The following is a 23719-nucleotide window of genomic DNA, read 5'->3' as shown; positions in this document are numbered from 1 at the left end:
CATTTCCACTGACAGAAGAATATGAAGATGTTATGTTTAAGGATGTTAAAGTTTTTGTGCCTTCCCAGCCTTAAACACACACTGATAAACTGGCAAAAAACGAGTTTACAGAAGGCTATTTTTAAAATGTACACCAAGCAGTTGGGGACATCTCTAGAAGGAAAGAACATTTTTTGAAACTGCAAATGCTAGAAATCTGAAGTAAAAAGAGAAAATGGTGGAAATCCTCAGCAGGTAGGCAACGTATGTAGGATGAGAAAGAGGATTAACGATTCTAGGAATGAGTGGACAAAAGGTCAGTTTTAAGTTTCAGAGAAGGTGGATAGGATAAGTATTTCATTTATCCACACCATCACCTTCTCTACAATTTAAAATTATCATGTTTATCTCTCTTGAGTCCAGCAGCAACAGAAATTCACAAAGGCAATGGCTACTTAAACTAAACTGGTTTTATTTTTTTAATTCATAATAAGATCAATATTTAACTTATTACTATTAACTTAACCTAACTTAACACCCTTCTATTTCTAAGACCACGTGTATGTAATGTTTATGTATTCAGGAAAGTTCTTTTTCCTTATCCAATCATTCACTTTTCACTTCTCCAAGTTCACTGGCAGCAGGCTATCCATACTGTGCACAAAATTAAGCAGTTAATATATTGACCAGGCTCTGGTGCTTTAACTTAAGTTGTTACCACTCAGGAAGGTCTATGTTGGTTTCAGAGAGATATTTGTTGTTCATTGGACACACAAACTGATCTCCTTCAATCAGCAACTGAAGCGCCTTACTGAAGAAACTTGCCCCCTCTTGGGTTTTCCAAAAGATAACTGCTTCTTCTTCTAGGTTACCACAAGGAGTTCTTTTTCCACTATTCCAGGAGAAATACAATAACCAGCGTCAACCTCTGCAGAACTCAAAACCCATCTTGAAATGCAGCAGGTCTGCCAACTTGCAGGCTTCATCACAATCTGCTGCAGGATACATTCCCAAACAATGGATGGTTTCTCTCTGTTTGAAAAACTATGTGGCCCTTCCTTTTTTATTATAATAATTTTTTATTTTTCACACTGTGAACCATATCAACCAAAATATATACAAACGTTTCTCATTAAATATACACAGCGGCATTTTCTCCCTTTTTTTCCCCCTACCCTCCCTCCCCCCCTTCCCACCCCCCTCAAAAACCAATAAATATTCAACATATACAATACAATAAACCCATTAAACAATGTCATCACACAATGAAAAATAAACAAGAAAAATGTGTCATCTACTTTATACACTGGATCAAGTCATTTTGTCTTCTTATCATTTTATGGGGTGGAGATCCGAGGCAAGCCCTCTCTGTTATGTTCCATGTATGGTTCCCAAATTTGTTCAAATAATGTGACTTTATTTTTTAAATTATATGTTATCTTTTTCAGTGGAATACATTTATTATTTCCATGTACCATTGCTGTATTCTCAGGCTCTCTTGCATTTTCCAAGTTAACATTATACATTTTTTTGCTACTGCTAAGGCTATCATAATAAATCTTTTTTGCACTTTATCCAATTTGAGGCCTAATTCCTTATTTCTTTATTACTTAGAAGAAAGATCTCTGGATTTTTTGGTATGTTATTTTTGTGATTTTATTTGCTACATGATTTAGATCTTCCCAAAACATTTGCACTTTCTCACATGCCCAAATTGCATGTACTGTTGATCTCATTTCCTTCTTACAGCGAAAACATCTGTCTGATAATGTTGGATCCCATTCTTTTAAATTTTGAGGCGTGATATATAACCTGTATAACCAATTATACTGTATCATGCATAACCTTGTGTTTATTATATTCTTCATAGTTCCAGAACATAACTTTTCCCATGCTTCACTTTTTATCTTTATGTTTAAATCCTTTGCCCACTTTTGTTTAGGTTTACAGCTTATTTCATCATTTTCCTTATCTTGCAGCTTAATGTACATGTTCGTTATAAATTATCATTGTGTCTGTAATCACATATTCAAAGCTGCTTCCTTCTGGTAATCTCAGTCTGTTTCCCAATTTATCCTTTAAATAAGATTTCAGTTGATGATATGCAAACATTGTACCATATTTGTACTTCATTTGTTCAAATGTTAATAAATTATTTCCCAAAAAACAATTTTCTAGTCTTTTGATTCCTTTTCTCTCCCATTCTCTAAAGGAAAGATTATCTATTGTAAAAGGGATTAGTGGGTTTTATGTCAATAACAATTTTGGTATTTGGTAATTTGTTTTTTTTCCTTTCTAAGTGAATCTTCTTCCATATATTAAGTAAATGATGCAATACTGGTGAGCTTATATATTGCACCAGCTTTTCATCCCACTTATAAAGTATATGTTCCAGTACCTTCTCCCCTATTTTATCTAGTCTATCTTAGTCCAGTCTGGTTTTTCCCTTGTCTGGTAAAAATCTGATAAATACCTTAATTGTGCGGCTCTATAATAATTTTTAAAGTTTGCTAACTGCAAACCACCTTGGTTGTACCTCTCTGTTAATTTATCTAACGCTATCCTCGATTTCCCCCTTTCCACAAGAATTTCCTTATTATTCTCTTTAGTTCATTAAAGAATTTCTCTGTTAAGAGAATTGGTAACGATTGAAATAAGTATTGTATCCTTGGGAAGACATTCATTTTAATGCAATTTACCCTCCCTATCAACGTTAATGGTAATTCTTTCCAATGTTTTAAGTCTTCCTGCAATTTTTTTATTAGTGACAGATAATTTAGTCTGTACAGGTGGCTTAAGTTATTATTTAACCTAACACCTAGGTATCAGATTGCTTGTGTTTGCCATTTAAATGATGATTATTTTTTAAATTCTGTATATTCCGCGTTACTCACTTCACTTTTATTTGCGTGGATCTTGTACCCCGATATTTCTCCATACTCCTTCAATTTCATATGTAATTCTTTTATTGATATTTCTGGTTCTGTTAAGTATACTATGATGTCATCTGCAAATAAACTGATTTTGTACTCCTCCTTTATTTTTATCCCTTTTATTTTATTTTCTGTTCTTACCAGTTCTACCAATGGTTCTATTGCTAAGGTGAACAATGAGGGGGATAATGAACATCCCTGTCTAGTTGACCTACTTGATTTAAATTGGTTCAATACATATCCATTTACTGTTAGCTTCGCCAATGATACATTATATAAAGCTTTAATCCAATTAATATATTTTTCTGGTAGATTGAACCTATGTAATACTTTGAATAAATAATTCCATTCTACTCTGTCAAAGGGTTTTTCTGCATCTAAAGCAACAGCCACTGTTGGCTTCTTATTTCCTTGAACTGCATGAATTAGATTAATAAGTTTACAGACATTTTCTGCTGTTCGTCTTTTCTTAATAAATCAAGTTTGATTTTGTTTTACTATTTTTGGTACACAATCAGCCAATCTGTATGCTAATAATTTCGCTATTATCTTTTAATCTGAATTAAGTAGAGATATTGGTCTATATGATGCTGGTGTTAATGGATCCTTCCCCGTCTTTGGTATTACTGTAATTATTGCTGTCTTACATGAATCTGGCAAGTTTTGCGTTTCTTCTATCTGGTTCATTACTTCCAGGAGAGGAGGAATTAATAACTCTTTAAATTTTTTATGGAATTCTATTGGGAATCCATCCTCTCCAGGCATTTTACATAGCCCTACTTAGGACGAAAAACTTCAACCAGAATAGCAGCAAAAGATTTCTCAGTTCTTGAGCCTGGACACTGTTCAAACATGCTGTTTCAAACACATACTTGTGAAACTCTCACAAGCACCTCCCATTGTCTCTGCAAAGCCAACTGCAGACACAAAGTCTACCCTTGCATAGCTCTTGTTGACAAATGTGATGTTTGTGAAATGTGAACTGATAACTAAACCTCAGAATCTCGCCCTTTTAATATGTATTTTATCATAATTTAATTAACTTATTCTGTAACACTATCCTATCCAGATCTGTCTGAGCATCTTTGATCAAAAACATTGACTCTTTTTCTCTTTCCATTGAAATTTCCTAACCTGCTGAGAGTTTCCAGCATTCTTTGTTTTTAGAGAAGCCAGGCCTTCATCAACTGAGAGTTATGCCACGTTTAGCATGCTAGTTGCCACATTATATAGGATTCAGACGTAGCTGAGGGTGTACAGGGAAAGACTACAAAAATGATCATGAATGTATCAATAAAAAATGAACTGGATCTCTTTTTCCATTTGATAAAGTCGGGAGGAGGAGAGTTTAACAAAATAGGTCATAGAATCAGAGTTCCACAGCATGGAAACAGGCCCTTCAGCCCTACTTGTCCATGCCAATCATGCTAGTCTCATTTGCCTGTGTTTAACCCTTATCCCTCCAAACCTGTCCAAATGTATTTTAAGCAGTTGTCCCTGATTCTACTATTTCCTCTTCCAATTTGTATGATGAAGGTGGCTCTCAGGTTCCTTCAAAATCTTTCACTTCTCACCTTAGATCTCTAGTTTTAGATTCCCCTACCTTGGGAAAAGGACTATGACTATTTACCTTATCTACCCCTCATATTTTGTAAACTCCTACAAGGCCCTCCCTTAGCCTCCAACCCTGCAGGGAAAAACATCTCAGCCTGTCCAGGCTCTCCTCAGAATTCAAGCCTCCCAGTACCAGCAACATTCTCATGAATCTTTTCTGCACCTTCTGGCTCAATTATATCCTGTATCAGAACTGAACACAATATTCCAAGTGCTGTCTCACCAACTTGTTGAACAGTTGTAACATGATGTCCCTGCACCACTACCCTCCCATACTCAATGCCCTGACAATGAAGTGGCTGAAGAGAATAGTACTGATATACAGCCATACCTTGCGCCCGATCGAGTATCATCTGATCACAGATAATGGCTTAACAAAAATTGCAAAATTTACGCCGAGACCGATGTTGGTGGCATTAGAGGATGCTAAGTCATGCATCACACATTCGACACGCAGACTCTTGTGCTGCCAGGACATATGTGTAATTGAAATCTATAATATATGCATGTATATATAATCACATGTATGTACAATATAGAGCTTTAGATAAATATGTATGTGTGTCACGTTGTACAGTATATTTCACCTATAATGATCAACTTACACCCAAATTGATTTGTGTCCCCACGTCTAGAACGTAACCCAGACGGAAGTCAATGTATGGCTATATTTAAGTGGAAGGAGAACAAGCATGAATTGAGGACTACTCTATGAGATATAGATGAGGAAAGATAGGGAACATCTCAAGTTAAGCCGGTGGAGGCAGCTAAGGCTGAATAGTGCATCTTTGACATTTATCCAATGTATCTTCAATTATTTTTTTATAATTTGTTTTGAAGGGTGGAAGGAAATTGGAGCCCCGGGAAAACCAACACAGACACGGGGAAAGCATACAAACTCCTTACAGACAACGGGGGATTCGAACACTGGTCCTAATCACTGGCACTGTAACATTGTTGGGCTAACCACTACACCAGGGGTTCCCAACCTGGGGTGCATGTACCCCCAGGGGTACATTTGCACTTTTCAGGGGGTACATTGGGTCTGAGAGAATAACCACTACTGTACAATACACGGTGTTGTAATCTGCAGTCAGATTGCACAATGTCGTTTTTTTTTATCCTTAATTTTTAGGGGTACACGGGAACCTATAAAAATGCCCAAGGGGTACAGAAGAACAAAAAGGTTGGGAACCCCTGCACTACACCAATCCTGCAGCCTTGTGATAGCCTATCCTATTTTTGATGATTCTATGTTTAAGGACAAGATACTACTGCCGTTACCATGACAAATAATTAATAATTTGATCTGACCCACAAAAATAAGCATAATGACGATTTGATGCCCTTCTTTGAAATGATGCAAGACTCCTCTTCCTTTGTTCCTTCCACGTGGGGATTCATGGTCTGCAATTGAATGTCATATATCTCAAAACCTTACCAAACATTTAATTATACGGTTTTTTTTAAACATTCTAAATTAGGAATATCCCTGCAAGCTAAAAAGCAAATATCAAATAATTTTGGTAAAATCAGAAAAACGCTGGAGGTCGTCAGTAGGTCACACTGCATCCATAGGAGGTAAAGGAATATTGCATTACTCATGTTTCAGTCTTGAACCCTTCTTCAATGTAAGAGAAAGAGCCTGAATAAAAGAAAAGGCAGGGGGAGGAGTACAGACCAGACCAACAGACAGGAAGTGATTATTGGATATGGAGAAGAGACAGACAAAAGGGAATGGATGGGAGGTGGTGGGGGGGGGGGTTGGCTCTGTGAATGCTGAACTGGGATAAATGAGACAGAGGGAAAGGGGAAGAGAGAGGGAGACAGACAGAGCAACAGGAAAGGAGACATGGATTGAGGAGGGAGGGGTGGGGTGGGGGTGTGGGGGAGGAAACCGATCAATGTTAATGGCATCCAGTTGGAGGATGGAATATGAGGTGTTGTTCTTCCAATTTGCAGGTTGTCCCACAACCTGGCAGTGGATGAGACCATGGACAGACATGTTGGCAAGGAAATGGGGTGGGGATTTAAAATGGGTGTCCTCTGGGAGATCCATAAGAGCCCACTATTTAATCGTAATCTGATTCATTTTCCCACTCAGCCCCACTGCCAGCCTTCTGCAGATTTACCACTCTCTGCCTGAAAGAATTCCTCTGCAGACATCCTTCTGTTCTAAGCAGACACCCTTCAATCCTGAAGTTACGCCCTCATGTCCTAGACTCTCCCACCATAGGAAACAACCTTTCTACAACTACTCTGTCCATGCCTTTCAACATTCAAATGTTTCAATGAGATCCGCCCTCATTTCAACCTCCTCCGCTTCCAGGTACACGTTGCCTCCTTTTCCTTAAGCGGCCCCACCTTCCCTCTAGTCATCTTTTATTCTTCTCATGAGCATAGAATGCCTTAATCTCATGCCCACTTCCAGCTGTCCTAAGTCCTGTCTTAAATTCCTTCCTGGCTACCATATAATTCTCATGAGCCCCTCCTGTTCTTTTTTTTGCTTCTAATATCGAATGTATCCTTCCAGTGATTTGATAAGTAAATGAACTATCTTCCAGTCGTCTCCCTCACACAGCCTCCAACTTCATTGTTGCCCAACCCTGCACTGCTCGGCTCTACCTCCTATCCAAGATCCACAAACCCAATTGTACTGGCAAACCCATTATTTCCACATGGCCATGCTTCATCAAACTGGTGTCGACTTACCTTGACACCATTTTGTTTCCCCCTGTCCTCTCCCTCCCCACCTACATCCACGATACTCCTCATGCCCTCCATTACTTCAACAACTTCTAATTCCCTGAAGTCAATCGCCTCATGTTTACCACGGACATCCAATCACTATACATGCCCATCCCCCTCAGCAAAGGCCTCAAAGCCCTTAGTTTCTTTCTCAACAATAGACCCAACCAGTACACCTCTCTCACCACCTTCCTCTGGGTGGCAGACTTACCCTCAATAACTGCTTTGACTCAATCCACTTGCTTCAAGTCAAAGGAGTAGCCATGTGTACTTGCATGGGCCCCAGCTATGCTTAACCAAATATTCCATGCTACAAGCCAAAACAGGCAAGACCCCTCAACTTCTCCTCTGCTATATCGACGACTACTTTAGGACTGCCTTATGCACCCATGTTGAACTGGTCATCTTTATCCACTTTGCTGCCAATTTCCATCCTGACCTCAAATTCTCTTGGCCCATCTCTAACAATACTGTCCCCTTTCTTGATCTCTCTGTCTCCATCTTGGGAGATAAACTCTCAACAGACATCTTCTACAAATCCACCAATTCCCCAGCTACCTCGACCTAATTGCTTCACACCCGGACCCCCATAAGGATTCCATTCCTTTCTCTCAATTTCCCTATCTCCATCACATCTGCTTCTGGGACAAGGTCTTCAAGGCCAGATCATTAGAGATGTCCTCCTTCTTCTAACAACATAGATTCTCCTCTTCCACCATAAACTTGACACTCACCTGCATATCCTCCATTACCTGCATATCTGCCGTGGCTCCCTCTGCCCCCACATGTAACAAGGACAGGATTCCCCTTGTCTTCACCTATCACCCTACCAACCTTTTGGGCAACCAAAATATAATCCTGCATCATTTCCGCCACCTACTACATGATCCCACCACCAGACACATCTTCCCCTCTCCTCCCTTCTCAGTCTTCAGCAGGGATCACTCCGTTTGTGATTCCCGTGTCCACTCCTCCCTTCCCACTAATCACTCCCTTGGCACCTACCCCTATGTCCACAGGAGGTGCTCCACTTATGCCCACACCTCCTCCTTCAGCATCATTCAGGGTCCCAAACTGTCCTTCCAAGTGAAGCAACACTTCATTTGTGAATCTGCAGGGTCCATCGACTGCATCTGGTGCTCCCAGTGTAGTCTCCTCTACATCGGATAAACAGACATCAACTGGGAGATCGCTTTGTTGAGCACCTAGGTTCTGTCCGCTGCAATAGTGGGGATCCATTTCAATTTCCTACCCCATTCCCTTGCCGACATGTCTGTCCATGGTCTCATGCACTGCCACCCATAAATTGGAGGAACAACGCCTCATATTCTGTCTGGGCACACTCCACCATTTACATCAGCTTCTCTGGTTTCTGTTAGCCCTGCCCCCCACCCACCCCACCACCACCACCACCCACGTCTCCTTTCTTGTAGCTCTGTTTCTCTCTCTTCACTGTTCCCTCTATCTCCTTTACCCCAGCTCTGCATTCACAGAGCCAAACCCCTCTTCACCTCTTTCCCGATCAATTCTCGCCTTTCCTTTTGCCCGGCCTCTTCTCAATATCCAATAATCACCTTTTGTCTGTTGGTCTGTACTCCTCCCCCTGCCATTTCTTTATTCAGATGCTCCCTGCTCTTTCTCCTACCTTGAAGAAGGGCTCACACCAAAAACATTGGTCATATATCTTTACCTCCTAAGGACGCTGCGTGTCTCCCTAAGTTCCTCCAGCATTTCTGTGTTTCTATTACAATCACGGTGTCTGCAAACTTTTGTGTATCACTTCATGAAATAATTTTGGTTTGGCTTGCCATATGTGGCATGATGATGGATAACAGCACCCTCTACAGGAAGTGAGGAAGATTGTAATGCCAATGAATTAGCTATTAAGCAGACCTGTCCTGAATATTGTAAAAACACAATGCTAGAGAAACTCAGCAGGTCAAACAGTGTATTTTATGTAGCAACGTTTTGGGCTTGTGTCCTTCGCCGAGGTTTGGAAAAACGTCAGCAGGCACCTCTTATGTATCTTTGCTGTATAGAGTGCACATTTTGACCTGCTGAGTTTCTCCCGCATTGTCTTTTTACTTCAATCGCGTTGTCTTCAGACTTTCCTGTTTTACTTCTGACCTGAGTATTGTTAGTTGAACAATAAAATCTGCCTCGCAGAGAAGGCAGCTTTCAAAAATAAACACAGCTATGTTCACCTTTTCGGAGGCGGTGTTATTTATCTGTATTTTCATTTTGGCAATTAAATGCAAAATTCAAATCATTTGGTTTCCAGAAAGGAAGTTTCTATCCTCACAATTTGCATCTTTTATATGTCAAGAGTCCTGAAAGTATTCCCAAAATAACAACAAACATTAGTATGCAAGCAGGAATAATTTTTCAAATTCCTTTCGCCCACCCCAGCCACCCCCCCAGTTTTGTAGGCTCTAACCTATTGCCTCACATACAAGTCAAGGCAGTGAGTAATATCTGTCAGTTTAAACTGCAGACAGCATCAACTTCAATGCACACACTACCAGCAGGGATAAAAAGTGGATGATTTTTAGCCCCCTCCGGACCCCCTCAAGACTCATCTCCAAAGGCACCATCTTCTTCTTTGGCTTGGCTTCGCGGACGAAGATTTAAGGAGGGGGTAAATGTCCACGTCAGCTGCAGGCTCATTTGTGGCTGACAAGTCCAATGCGGGACAGGCAGACACGGTTGCAGCGGTTGCAGGGGAAAATTGGTTGGTTGGGGTTGGGTGTTGGGTTTTTCCTCCTTTGCCTTTTGTCAGTGAAGTGGGCTCTGCAGTCTTCTTCAAAGGCACCATAGGCTGAGATCAAATAACGTTGGCAATCAGAATGGGTTTGAAAAGTGAATCTTTGGTCCTGGAAACATTTCCTGACATCCTTCTGGCCACCGACTGCAGTCTCCTATCTGTAGGTCCCAGGCATCAGGACTTCACACACCAGATGAACCCTGAGGTGATCCAGAATTTTGTCCAATATCCTCAGAGACCAGTAGTATTCAAAAGCCCCTTTTCTACTGGCATTCCAGTTAACTGGCTGTGCAGTGTCCCGGGATAGGAAGCCCTTCATGCCGTTTCCCTTAACTGGGATACTAATTGCTTTTCCACTGAACACAACTCATCCCCGGAAACAGGTGACTTTCTGCTGCCCCTTTTCCACTGGTTTTATCACCACGCCGAGATCAGCAAATGCTGGGGATATGAGTGAGGGGTAGAGGCGGTTAATCCCCAGTGTGAAATAACATCATTTGACACTGGCATTCGAACAGTGTTCCTTTTCCACTGGACCCTGTCCCAGTTAATTCCTGGGACAGGGTGTCAGTGTAAAAGGGGTTAAAGATCACATATGTTTCAATGCAAACCAAGAATTAAATAATTGATTTGACCCATCAAGTCCATGCCAGCAAATCTCAGCCGTCCATTCACCTGATCCTTCTGCTGCACATTTTCTTTTTCCTTTTTTCAGTTGCTTATTCCATTCCTTTGAAAGCCTTGCTTAATTCTGTTTCCTCCAGGTTTAATTGCAGTGAATTCCAGACTTTTTTCCACTTTTTTCTCATTTATCTTTTGCCTAAAATTTTATATCTGTGCCATCGGACTTGACCTATCTGCAAAGATAAATATCATCTGCTGTTACCTTCTATAAACCATAATCCTGTACCCCTCTGCCAATCTCCACTCAGCCTTTTTGGTTCAGGGAGTCAGTCAGACAGCACGGAAACAGGCCTTTTGTCCACCATGTCCATGCCAATCTTCTCTCACCTATACTGATGCCTTTTGTCTGCATTAGATTCCTGTTCTGTATGTTGCCTCCAACTGCCTGACCACGCTGCTGAAGATCCAGCTGGATGGGTCACGTCTCCAGAATGGAGGACCATCGCCTTCCCAAGATCGTGTTATATGGCGAGCTCTCCACTGGCCACCGTGACAGAGGTGCACCAAAGAAGAGGTACAAGGACTGCCTAAAGAAATCTCTGGGTGCCTGCCCCATTGACCACCGCCAGTGGGCTGATCTCGCCTCAAACCGTGCATCTTGGCGCCTCACAGTTTGGCGGGCAGCAACCTCCTTTGAAGAAGACCGCAGAGCCCACCTCACTGACAAAAGGCAAAGGAGGAAAAACCCAACACCCAACCCCAACCCACCCATTTTCCCCTGCAGCCGCTGCAACCGCGTCTGCCTGTCCCGCATCGGACTGGTCAGCCACAAACGAGCCTGCAGCTGACGTGGACTTTTTACCCCCTCCATAAATCTTCGTCCGCGAAGCCAAGCCAAAGAGATGTTTCCTCCAACTGCCTGACTAAATATCTCTTAAGAACATTGTAATTGTAAACTACTCCATCACTTCCTCTGGCTCAGAACTCCAGATTTCAAATTCGAAGTTCAGATTTATTGTCAGAGTACATATAACCTTGAGATTCTTTTAACTGCAGGCAGGGCAGAATTTCTACTTATCGGTAATGCAAAAAACTGTACTCAAGAAAGGGTAGTATACAAAAGAGAGATATGTAAACAAAGAAAGAAATGTAAACAAACTATCTGTGCAATGCAGAAAATAAATACTCAATAATAAATAATGTGGAAAGGAGTCCCTGAGTGAGTTTGTGGTTGAGGAGTCTGATGGTGAGGGGGTAGCAGCTATTCCTGAACCTGGTGATGCAAGTCTGTTGTGGCACCTCTACCACTTTCCTGATGACAGCAGCAAGAACAGAGCGTGTGCTGGGGTGGTGTTGATCCTTACTGATCGCTGCTGCTCTCCGGCGGCAGCGTTCCATTTCGATGTTCTCGATCGTGGGGAGAATTTTGCCTCTGATGTATGGGCTGTGTTCACCACCTTTTGCAAGGAGTTCCCCTCAGAGGTATTGGTGCCCCCATACCATGCTGTGATGCATCCAGTCCGCACTCTTTCAACTGCACATCTGCAGAAGTTTGCCAAGGTTTCCAATGTCATCCCAATCCTCCGCAAACTCCTGAGGAAGTAGAGGTGCTGACGTGCTTTCTTCATTAATGTGTTGTGTCCTCCGAGATAGTGATTCTGAGGAATTTAAATTTGGTTTGGCTTTCCACCTCAAATACCCCAATGATCACTGAGTTGTACCCCTCTGGTTTTCCCTTCCTACAGTCCACAATCATCTTGTTTTTGGTGACATTGAGTTCAAGGTTGATGTTAATACACCATTAATCCAATATTTCAATTTCCCTCTTGTACACTGACTAATAATCACTCCTTTTCATGAACCCACTACCATGATATCATCAGCAAATTTGTTGATGATATTGGCCCGTATCTTTCCAAATGTTAGTCCTATGTGTGATAGATGCAAATCACAAGTGGACACATTAACGCATATGTTTTGGTCTTGCTCTGTATTTCAAAATTTTGTCAATTATACTGGGTATTAGATTGCAACCTAATCCAATGACTGCTATTTTTTGGAATTATAGTTCCGGAGGTGGGTCGAGTTCCCACTTCTGCACATCGGGTTGTAGCCTTTGCTATACCATTGGCCAGAAGAGCCATTTTATTTAAATGGAAAGATTCTAATTCACCTACTTTGATGCAATGGCTCTCTCAAAAGATGCACTTTTGATACCTCTGATAAGTTTGAAGAGACCTGGCGTCCTTTTATAAACTATTTTCATTTTTTAGTTCATTTGCATTTTGACTTTACCTTCCAGACTGTTCTGAATTTCTCGGTTTTTTTATTGGCAAGGACTAGATAAATAATTTGTACTGATCTGTTGTAGTGAACTCTCAGTTTAGGTTGTCCAGCCTTTTTGTTTATTTGGTAAATTAAATGGGTTTTTTTCTCTTTTTTGAATATTTCAAATTGAGGAGAATGGGATAATATGTTCAATATGTTATAATGTTATATGTTGTATTGCAATATATTGATGTTTCTGTTTTAACTATTCGATTCTGTATTCTATTCTCCTCATGTATTGTTTACTATAATGTTTATAACAAAGATTGAAAAGGAAATTTGTAGATGGTGTTATTGTTGAACTGAGCCACAGAGTCACTGGTATAAAGTGAGTAGAGGAGGGGGCTAAGAACGCAGCCCTGTGGTGTTCCAGTATTGATGGAGATTGTGGAAGAGATGTCCTTACCAATCCTCACTGATTGTGATCTGGAGGTGAGAAAATCCAGGATTCAATTACACAGGCAAGGTCTTGGTGTTTGCTGATCAGTTTTGAGGGGATAATGGTATTGAATGCTGAACATCCTGATGTATATTTCTTTGCTGTCCAGGGCTTTGGTTAGACCCAGGGAGATGGCATCTGCTTGTAGATTTGCTGCTGTAGTAGGCAAATTGGATCAGACAAGAGCTTATTTGCTTCACCGCTAGCCTCCCTGTGAATGTAAGTGCCATTGATCAGTAAATATTTAGGCAGATTAACACACGCTTCTTGAGCACAGGTATAATTGAGGCCTATTTGAAAAAAAAATCCCCTTAAATACTCTTCAAAACTTCTACCTCTAACCCTAACTTATACTTCCTTATTTTTGATACTCCTACCATGTGAAAAAGATTCTGACAGGCGCAGTACGGTTAGCGTAGCAGTTAGTGCAACACTGTTACAGCGCCAGCAATCCAGGTTCGAATCTGGTACTATCTATAAGGGATTTGTACATTCTCCCCATGTCTGCGTGGGTTTCCTCTCACTGTTCAAAACATACTGGGATTGAAGGTCAATTTGGTGTAATTGGATGGCTCAGGCTCATGGGCTGAAAGGGCCTGTTACTGTACTGTATGTGTCTAAATGTCTAGTTGCCCTATCTATGCCTCTTATCATTTTATGTACAAACCTCTGTCACTTCATCAGTCAAGCCTCCTTTGCTTCAGAGAAAATAAACCCAGTAATTCCAAACTGTCCCCCAATTCAAGCAACACCCCGGTGAATCACTGCTGCACTCTCTCCAGTGGGACCACACCTTTTCTATAGTGCGGCAACCCAAACTGCACTCCATTCTCCAAGTATTGTTCCAACATAAGCCCAACTTTTATATCCTTTACCTGGCCTATGCCTTCTTCACCACCTTATCTTCCAGTGTTTCCATTTTCTAAACATTATGGACTTAGACTTCCCTCAGCATTCTACCATTTAATGTATTTTCTCCTACCCATATTTGACTTACCAAAATGCATCATTCAGATGTCCCAGAAGAACCCCAACTTCTCCAATCCAATTATTTGGCTGAATTCCCTGACCCCCAGAATTTTCTCTGTACCTTCTACTGTAAGTTACACATCCTTGCTGAAGATAGGTGACCAGAATTGGACACAATAATCCATTTGTGGTTTAGTCAAGATTTTAAGTCATTTTAGCATATCTATCTTGCCTCTGAGTATGGAGCCCAGGATCCCAGTGTGGCACAGTTGGTGTAGCGGTTAGTGCAACGCTGTTACAGTGCCAGCGATCAGGACCTGGTTTGAATCCCATGCCGCCTCTAAGGAGTTTGTACGTTCTCCCCGTGTCCGCATGGGTTTTCCCCAGGGATCAGGGGTTGTAGGACAATTGGGTGTAATTGGGCGACATGGGTTCATGGGCTGAAAGGGCGTATATGTCTAAGTTTTAAAAAATTTTAAGTTAAATTTAAAATATTTTACATTTACTGCTTTTGCAAATATTTACACCCACAACTGTCTTCTTCTACGTATCTTTATGAATCATGCTTTATAGAGTTTAGTGACTCTTCTTTCTGCCAAAAGATAAAGAAGTTTCTTGTGCCTAGGCCAATGTTTGGACAGCATGGTTAGCACAACACTGGTACAGTGCCAGCGACTGGGGTTCGAATCCCACGCTGTCTGCAAGGAGTTTCAAGGTTCTCCCCGTGTCTGCATGAGTTTTCTTTAGGTGCTCCAGTTTCCTCCCATTGTTCAAAACGTACCAAGGGCTGTAGGTCAATGAGGTGTAATTGAGTGGCAAGGGCTCGAGGGCCAAAATTGACTGTTACAGTGATGTATGTATAAATTTTAAAATGTACCAGGTCTTCACATCCTATGACAGGAGGACGTTCAAATGTTTGCTTTCAATTTCCAACTACATGATCCAACTGCCACATTGGGAACTGTTATCATTAATATGGAACATGCACAACAAGAATTTAAAAAATACAAAGTGTGGAGAATGTAAATAATATTATATTATGACTCCAATGTTCAAGATGGACTAATCATAGCAGAACGTACAGATATGATAAGAATAAAACTTTGAGTAATACTTGTTTCCTTCGTCACTGATCCTGGCCAATATTCCATCAACAGGTTCCCAAGCAGCAAGGCTTCAAACAGAAAGGTGCTGTGTCTCAAAATTTAAAACCATTGTCAGCTAATAATTTACTGCAAAATTTGCAACAAATTTCCTGTTACTTGATTGGACATCATTTGTGTTGGATGGTTTACAGACTCTTTTTGACTATGTTTCATTTTAACTATGATAAAGGAAAGCAGACAGGAATGTTTCCAAAGTGACACAGAGAAATCAGTTGAAAGAGGAATGAGGAAGTAGGAGGCCAGTCATGGGACCTTGTCCCTGTTGTGAGCCACATGGAGACGAGCAGTCGCAGCATGGGCTTTTTTTTCATTCAGCAGTATATGCAAGCATTCTGGAAGAATTTCTTCCTGAAGAATCTCAAGAGAATCTCTCTGATTTGAGCTTTTGTACTCTTATCGCAAATATAGCAGCAGGTGATTAAATACAGTTTCAACTTTAACATTTTGGGTATGGCCAAATGGCTCTATAGAATTTACAATGGGAGCACAGCAGAACTGGCAAGAACATTCCTGTATGTTCAAGCAACTTTATTGGGAATCCGGACACTCAAAATCCTCTGTCTTTTACTACAGCAAGAGTAGTGCAGACAATAACAATGATACACCATCAACTACCACAAAAGACTGAGGTTGTGAAACTGATCAGCTTTTATTGACTATAGACTGGAGCAGCAACCAGCCTCATCAACTGATTATGGCAGGAAGAATGTGTTGGTCAGAAGCAAACACACAAAACTAAAGACTGTACAACAAGCTTTATTCGACGTAAAACTCCACAGAGCCAGCTGTGAGAGTGTGCTGCTATGAACTCTGAGAGTACTTAGAAGGCTTATATCCTGGAGGATGATTGACACCCAACCGGGTCCATTCAGGTTGGCTGATTGACAGCCGTCCAGGTGTTGTCTTGTCCCCCTGCTCTTCTGCAGGTACAGAGGTTGCCCCCTACAGTGGAGGATGATTGAGACCCAACTGGGTCCATTCAGGTTGGCTGATTGACAGCCGGCCAGGTGTTGTCTTGTCCCCCTACAGATACAGAGGTTGCCCCTTACAGTGGCCATTGGTGTACCACCACAGAATGGCAAAGGGGTAATGGGTAGGATCAATCTCAGGAGGTGTGTCCAGCTGGCAGTAGCCAATCATAGTATAACAGAGATTTACTACATTCACCCCTCCTTTTTTAAGAAGAGTCCTGCAGGGTGAGAGAAAAATGAAGCAAATATATACACATATACATATTTTACAGGTTAAGTCTGTCAGGGGATCTCCTCTGCTGCAGCGAATGACATGGTTGAGATGCCGCCATGGGCAGTTTGTGCGGCTGGTCTGTTATCACTGGTTACAGTTTGCCAGGGGGAAGGGACAAATGAAGAGAGGAGGGAGTGTGGTGCTGGTGCATCATGGGTACAACAGCTGCCAAGAGTAAAGTGTGGTCAGCAGCAGGTTCGGGGACCCCAAGCTGGCAGGGGTGGGGGGGGGGGTGACTGTCTGTTGGTGGTTGATCGCGGTTGGAGGGACGCCCGATGGTGCCAAATTCCAGATCGAGACGGTGTCCTTGCGCCCATCGGGGAAGATTACGTAGGCATACTGGAGATTTGTGTGGAGGAGGTAGACCCTTTCCACTAGTGGGCAGTCTTAGATTGGCTGGTGTGCTTCAAAATCAGGACCAGTCCCGGGGAGGACATCCAGACAGGCAGCATAGTACCTGACATAGACATCCTAGGGAAGCAAATATACATTCATGAGGCATATTGTTAGTGGCTGTACATAAGAGCGACCATGCGGAGTGGAATACAGCTGGAAGCACCTCTTGCCAGTGGAAGACGGGGAGGCCCCGTGACCTCAGTTCCAGGAGGATGGTTTTCTGGCCCTTGGCATTCTCCACCTGCCCATTCCCTCTGGGATGGCAGCTGGTGTTCCTGCTCATGGCAATGGCCCTGGCTGGCAGGTACTGCCGCAGCTTGTCGCTTATAAATGAGGTCCTCCGGACGCTGTGGATGAAGCTGGGGTACCTAAAGAGCGTGAAGATATCACTGAGGGCCTTGATGACAGTAGCCGTGGTCATGTCTGAGCAGGGGATGGCGAAAGGGAAGTGAGAGTACTCATGGACAATGGTAAGGAAGTATATGTTCCAGTTCGAGGAAGGAAGAAGCCCCTTGAAGTCGATGCTCAGGTGCTCGAAGGGGCGAGTAGATTTGATCAGGTGTGCCTTGTCCAGACGTTAGAAGTGCAGTTTGCACTCGGCTCAGACCAGGCAGTTTTTGGTCATTGTTCTGACTTACTCAAAGAAGTATAGTACATTCCATGGTTTAATTAAATGGAAGAACCTAGTCACTCTGGGGTGGCAGAGGCTGTTGTGGAGGGTCTGCAGTCTGACCATTTGGATACTGGCACAAGTCCTGCGGAAGAGGGCATCCGGGGGCTTGTTAAGATCGCCAAGCCTGTATAGGATATCATAATTATAGGTGGACAGTTCAATTCTCCATCTGAGAATTTTATCACTTTTGATTTTGCCCTCTGCTTGTTGTTGAACATGAAGGAAACCACCCATTGGTCCATGAGGAGGGTGAAGTGTTTGCCAGCGAAGTAGTGCCTCCAGTGGCATATTGCCTTCACGATGGCCTGGACCTCCTTTTCAACTGAGGAATGGTGGATTTCAAGGCCATGGAGGGTGTGTGAGAAGAAGGCAAGTGTGGCAATCAAGGAGAAGTCAGATGCATCACTCTCCACCTGGAAAGGTGTGAACTCATCTATTGCATGCATTGCTGTTTTAGTGATGTCATCCTTGATATGGTCGAAGGCTACTCAGGCCTCTGCCAGTGGGGGCAGGAGGTGGCTTTGACCAATGGTCGAACCTTGTCCACAAGTTGGGGTCCCACTGAGCATAGTACAAGCAACCTTGGCATCCCTTCAAAGCTCTGAGGGTGTGGGAAAGGGGTAGCTTCAATAGAGGGTGCATGCGGTCAGGATCGGAGCCAATGACACCGTTTTTGACCACACAGCCGAGAATGGCTAGTCAGGTTGTGCGGAACGCACACTTATCCTTCTTATAAATAAGGTTCAGGAGCTTCACGGCCCAGAAGAATTTTCGAAGGTTGGCATCATGGTCCTGCAGGTCATGGCCGCAGATGGTCACATTGTCAAGATAGGATAAGGTGGCCATGCGGTCCATCTCCAGCGAGAAAACGGAAACCCCATTTGTGACGCCAAAGGGAACCTGGAGGAAGTGGTAAAATGGCCATCTGCCTCAAATGCAGTGTACTGGCAGTCCTCCAGGCGAATCGGGAGCTGGTGATAGGCTGACGAGATCGATCATGGAGAATACTCGATATTGTGCAATCTGGTTAACCGTATTAGATATGCGGGGGAGGGGTACGCATCAAGCTGCGTGTACCAATTATGGTCTGGCTATAGTCTATGACCATCGTGTTCTTTACTTAGACCACCTGGGTTCTCCTGGCCTCGATGATGTCTTCGCCCAACAAATGCTGCACCTCTGACTTGATGAATGCTCTGTCTGCGGCACAGTATTGCCTGCTCCTGGTGGCCACCAGCTTGCAGGCAGGGGTGAGATCTCCGAACAACAGTGGAGGGGCTACTTTGAGGGTCAAGAGCCCACAGGTCATGGGTAGAGGGCCATCTAGGAACTGTTCATTGTAAACGGTGAGGGGCTGATGGGGCCCATCAAATTCCAATGTAACATTCTTAAGTTGGCACTGGAAATCTAGCCCCCGTAGCAAGGGGGCACAGGGCTGCAGCGTGACAAGGAGCCTTAAGTGTTTGTAAACTGTGCCTCCAATGGTAAAAGTCACCGTACAGGGCCCGTGGACTTCTGCCATATGGGATTTGGACATGTCTTATCATATGGCTGACTGGCCACATTTCGAGGGATAGACAGTGAATAAAGCTTTCTATGCTCCTGCTATCAAACTAAGAGCTTGTTACACACCTGTTTACCTGGACATCCAACATAGACCTGACGAGTTTGTGTGGTCCCTCTTGGTTCAGGGTGATGGAGGCCAATAAAGTCTCACTGTCCGAGTCTGATGAGAGCATGGGTTCTGTAAGGTAAAACATCATGAGATGGGAATGTGTAGGGAGTTACCCTGTACAAGGCTGTAACAAGAAGGGGAGGTGTCCTTGTACTCCTGTTAGGTAAAACATCATGAGATGGGAATGTACGGGGCAGTAACAAGATGTGAATGCATCCTTGTACTTACAAGATAAGAGAGACATTGATGGATTGAGAGGCAGGAAGCTAGCAGGGAAAGGATAGCAACAGTTTTAGTCATTGGACAAGTAATGATATGATGATGTTCTAAGCACATATCCAAGGGTATAAAAAATCACCATTTTGCTGATAACGGCAGAATGCATTCTCCGACTAACATGTTTAGTCGCAAGTGTTACAATCCGGTAATAAAGAACAAAGAACCCTGATTTCGACTCAGCCTGGTGTTTGTCTCACTCATTCATGAACAAAGCAGACCTAACAGTTCCCAAGATGGCTGCTTTCATTGATCCCCCTCTATGCTGCCGGCCCAAGAAGATGGCCCCAGCCACGTGGGCCAAAATGGCGACCCCCACGGCTCGCACGTGGCCCTAGTCCACAGAGGGGATGGTGCTAATTGTGCTGTCTGGGTTGACGGCTGTCAGCATGCGGCGCTGCTAGGTTTCACGGGCAGGTTAGACTAGCAAATCTTTGCATAATGTCCCCTTCTTGGCAGGGCAGCATTTCCTTGGATCCTTGCCCTGCCCACAGAAGTAGCACAAGGTCAGGTTGTTAGAGGGTGCGATGATGCCTACAACCATTTGATCATGGCACGAGATGGAACCCCATCCCAAAATTGAGGTGCATTTGGAGGCCAAGTAGTTGTCCAAATTTTGGAGGGCCACCTCCAGTGTCTCTGTTAATTCAACCGCCCTTTGCAGGTAAAGAACCTTGTGCTCCAGGAATTGCTGTATGATGTATCCGGTCCAGATGCCGGCCACATAGGGGTCCCGATGAGGTCCTCTGTGTTCTGGGTAGCCATCACGGCTTTGTAGTCGCACCCTCTGTAGAGGGCCCAAAGGCCCCATAGGTACTTGGCACTCGACTCACCGGATCACTACTTTCTGGTGGCCTGGATATGTCTTGTGTAGACCTCATTCATTCTTCTGCAATACTGGACCTTCAATGTACCCATGGCCTTCACATATGATTGATCAAGGGTCTGACTTGTGAGAAAAGGAGTTTCAGTCTGTCCTCATTCCTGTTAACAGCATTCACGGTTGCCATCAGGAAGTTCTCAAAGCAACATAGTCAGATTTCGAACGTGTTCAGGGCATCAGATGATCGAGGGTCTATGACGAGTCTCTTGGGTTTCAGGTATTTTTCTATTTTCTTTGAAAAATATGATCAATAAAATTGATGCACCATCAATTACCACAAAAGACTGAGGTTGTGAAACTGACCAGCTTTTATTGACTATAGACTGGAGCAGCAACCAACCTCATCGACTGATCATGGCAGGAAGAGTGGGGAGTATGCACAGGGGTAATGGGTAGGATCGGTCTCAGAAGCTGTGACCAGCTGGCAGTAGCCAATCACAGTATAACAGTGGTTTACCACAAACACCTTTATGATTCTCACGTCGCTATGGATTGAAAGCTGGTTTCACATTTGTCCCATTAGCTACTACCTTCAATACTCCTGACAGAAATTGACAGTCAGCATTCATCTGTATCTTTCCTGTTGGCTCTAGAAAATTTAAAAAGATAACTATTTTCTCAAAACAGCTACATAGAATGAGTAGTACTTCAATTATATTTTCATTTTATGTGAATTTTGTTTTCTTTTGTTTCTGAATAAAAGCTGATTGTCACAGGTTAATTACTTCAGGTTCAGCATCCACTGCACCTCAGGCCAACTGCTGGTCAATGGGATTAGTAAAGATGGTTGGCTGTCGAGTCTGCATCTGTGCTGTATGACACCCTGTCACATAAAATATGTGGCATGACTGATCCTGCACATAATGTTTCAGTTTGAAGCAGAAACTCTGAACAATGAACTCATTCAGGCAAAACAAAATACCTTTCCGATTCTCATGTATCCCAAAATACTTTCCAACCAAAGGTGTCTTTAATGTATGATGCACGTTGTAATACAAGGTGAAGAGTATATGAACTTGCGCATAACAAGCTCCCAAGAACAGTAAATAACAAAAAAACAAAATGCTTGATATAATTAGCAGGCCAGAAAGGGAATTAATGCAGGATGTCAATGAATTTTCATAGCAACTGAGAAAAGTTAGAGAAAAATAAGTTTTGGGATTCAGAAAAAGAGGAAAGGGAAGATCTGTCAGAAATTAATTGTCTCATGCACTGAGATACAGTGCAGGTACTGAAATAATAATAATAAAGAAGTTAATAAATAAAACAACAGATGGAGCAGCACATCAAATCATGCAGGGTATTGAGAAAAGCCCAGAAGAAGGTATAGAAAACGGGACAAAAGGTATCATCTTTTCTCAGGGTGAGTTTCATTTAAGAGTGTGATGGCAGAATGACCAAGGGGTAACGGGGCAAGTAAGAACTAAGTCTAAAGGATACTTAAATAAAAAGCAGAAATATACATAATGCATTGCACTCAGTTTTGTTCCCTTGACCATTGTCCAACTGGGCATTACTGACCTTCCACACTTGTTGACTAGTATGATCTGAGGAACGAGCCATGCCATTGTCTAGAGCTATTGAACCAATCAATTCAATATATGCCCCTACAATATGTCAATGCCACTAACATTTCCTTTCCAAACATTGCATCAGTGAGAGGAAGGCATAGGGGGTGCTGACATTCAATGGTCAGTGGCAGCAGGACCTAAACAATGGATATTCCCCCAGAGCCCTTTCAGTGGCTGCACCAAACTACATCAAGTAGTTACTACAGCATAATGGAATGTGCAAATGGGAACATTCATTTGTGGATATCTCCATGTATTGGAAGACCAGCACATTTTGGGAAGACCAAAATATGTCTTTCAATGAGTCAATGTTTGTCTCAATATACATCCGCAGGAACAAATCATACAGCACAGAGTCCTGTTTTACACAGCTGCTCGGGTGATTCTTGACAAAAAACACTGCATCCTTTTCCCAGTCTTCTTAGAGTCTCCTTGAGGGTGGATTTCATGGATTGAGTGGATGAAGGATCTGAAGGGGAGGGCCCTTTTCACCACCACCCAAGCAAAGTCCTTGTGATTGTCTGAGAGTTCTGGTGATGAGGCATTCTGCCAAATGATTGCAATGCCTTGCTAATGGAAGAATCCAACAAGATCTTTGTCTTCTATTGGATACTCTCTCTCACTACCATTCGGGGCCCCAAACAGTCCTTTCAAGTGAATCACTTGTGAAATGACAGAGTTTCCTCTGGTGGTCTCCTCTACATTGGAGCGACTGGGCACAGATTGGGAAATTGCTTTGTGGGCACCTCGGTTCTGTCTGCTGCAATAGCAGGGATCTCCCAGAGACCATCTATTTCAATTCCCCATCCCATTCCCTTGCTGACTTGTCTGTCCATGGTCTCATGCTCTGCCAGACTGAGACCACTCACAAATTGGAGGAACACCACCTCATCTTCAGTTTGGGCACCCTCCAACCAGATGGCATTAATATCAACTTCTCCGGCTTTTGATAAACCTCCCCACCAACTTCTTCCCACTCCCACCACCTCCCATCGCTTTCCCCAGCTCTGTCTCTCTCCCTTTTTTCCCTGTCTTTCCTTTCACACAGACAAAATCAATTCTTGCCTCTCCCCTTATCATATCCTTTTCTTGGTCTGGATTCCTCCCCCAGCCAGCACTGAATGTATTCTGAGATTTCCTGTTTTTTTCTAATTCTTTGCTTATTCCTTGAAGAAGGGCTCGAGCCTGAAAAGTCAGCAAGGTATCTGCTGAATTCCTCCAGCACTTTGGTGTATTTTTACTACAATGACAGCATCTGCAGATGTTTCTGTTTCACTCTCTTCTATTGCTGCAGGTGATATGTGAGTGGGAAGGGAAGGTTGAGAACCACAGCTCTGGACCCAATTGTAACTGGAATATTTTGCTTGAGAAAAATTGTCATTGGCCCATTTCCTTTGGAGTTATGAAACCGTGCACATAACGAGTCAATTAGGTAC

Source organism: Narcine bancroftii, chromosome 12, assembly GCF_036971445.1.
Source record: "Narcine bancroftii isolate sNarBan1 chromosome 12, sNarBan1.hap1, whole genome shotgun sequence".
NCBI classification, from domain to species: domain Eukaryota; kingdom Metazoa; phylum Chordata; class Chondrichthyes; order Torpediniformes; family Narcinidae; genus Narcine; species Narcine bancroftii.
This window is presented reverse-complemented; position numbering follows the sequence as displayed.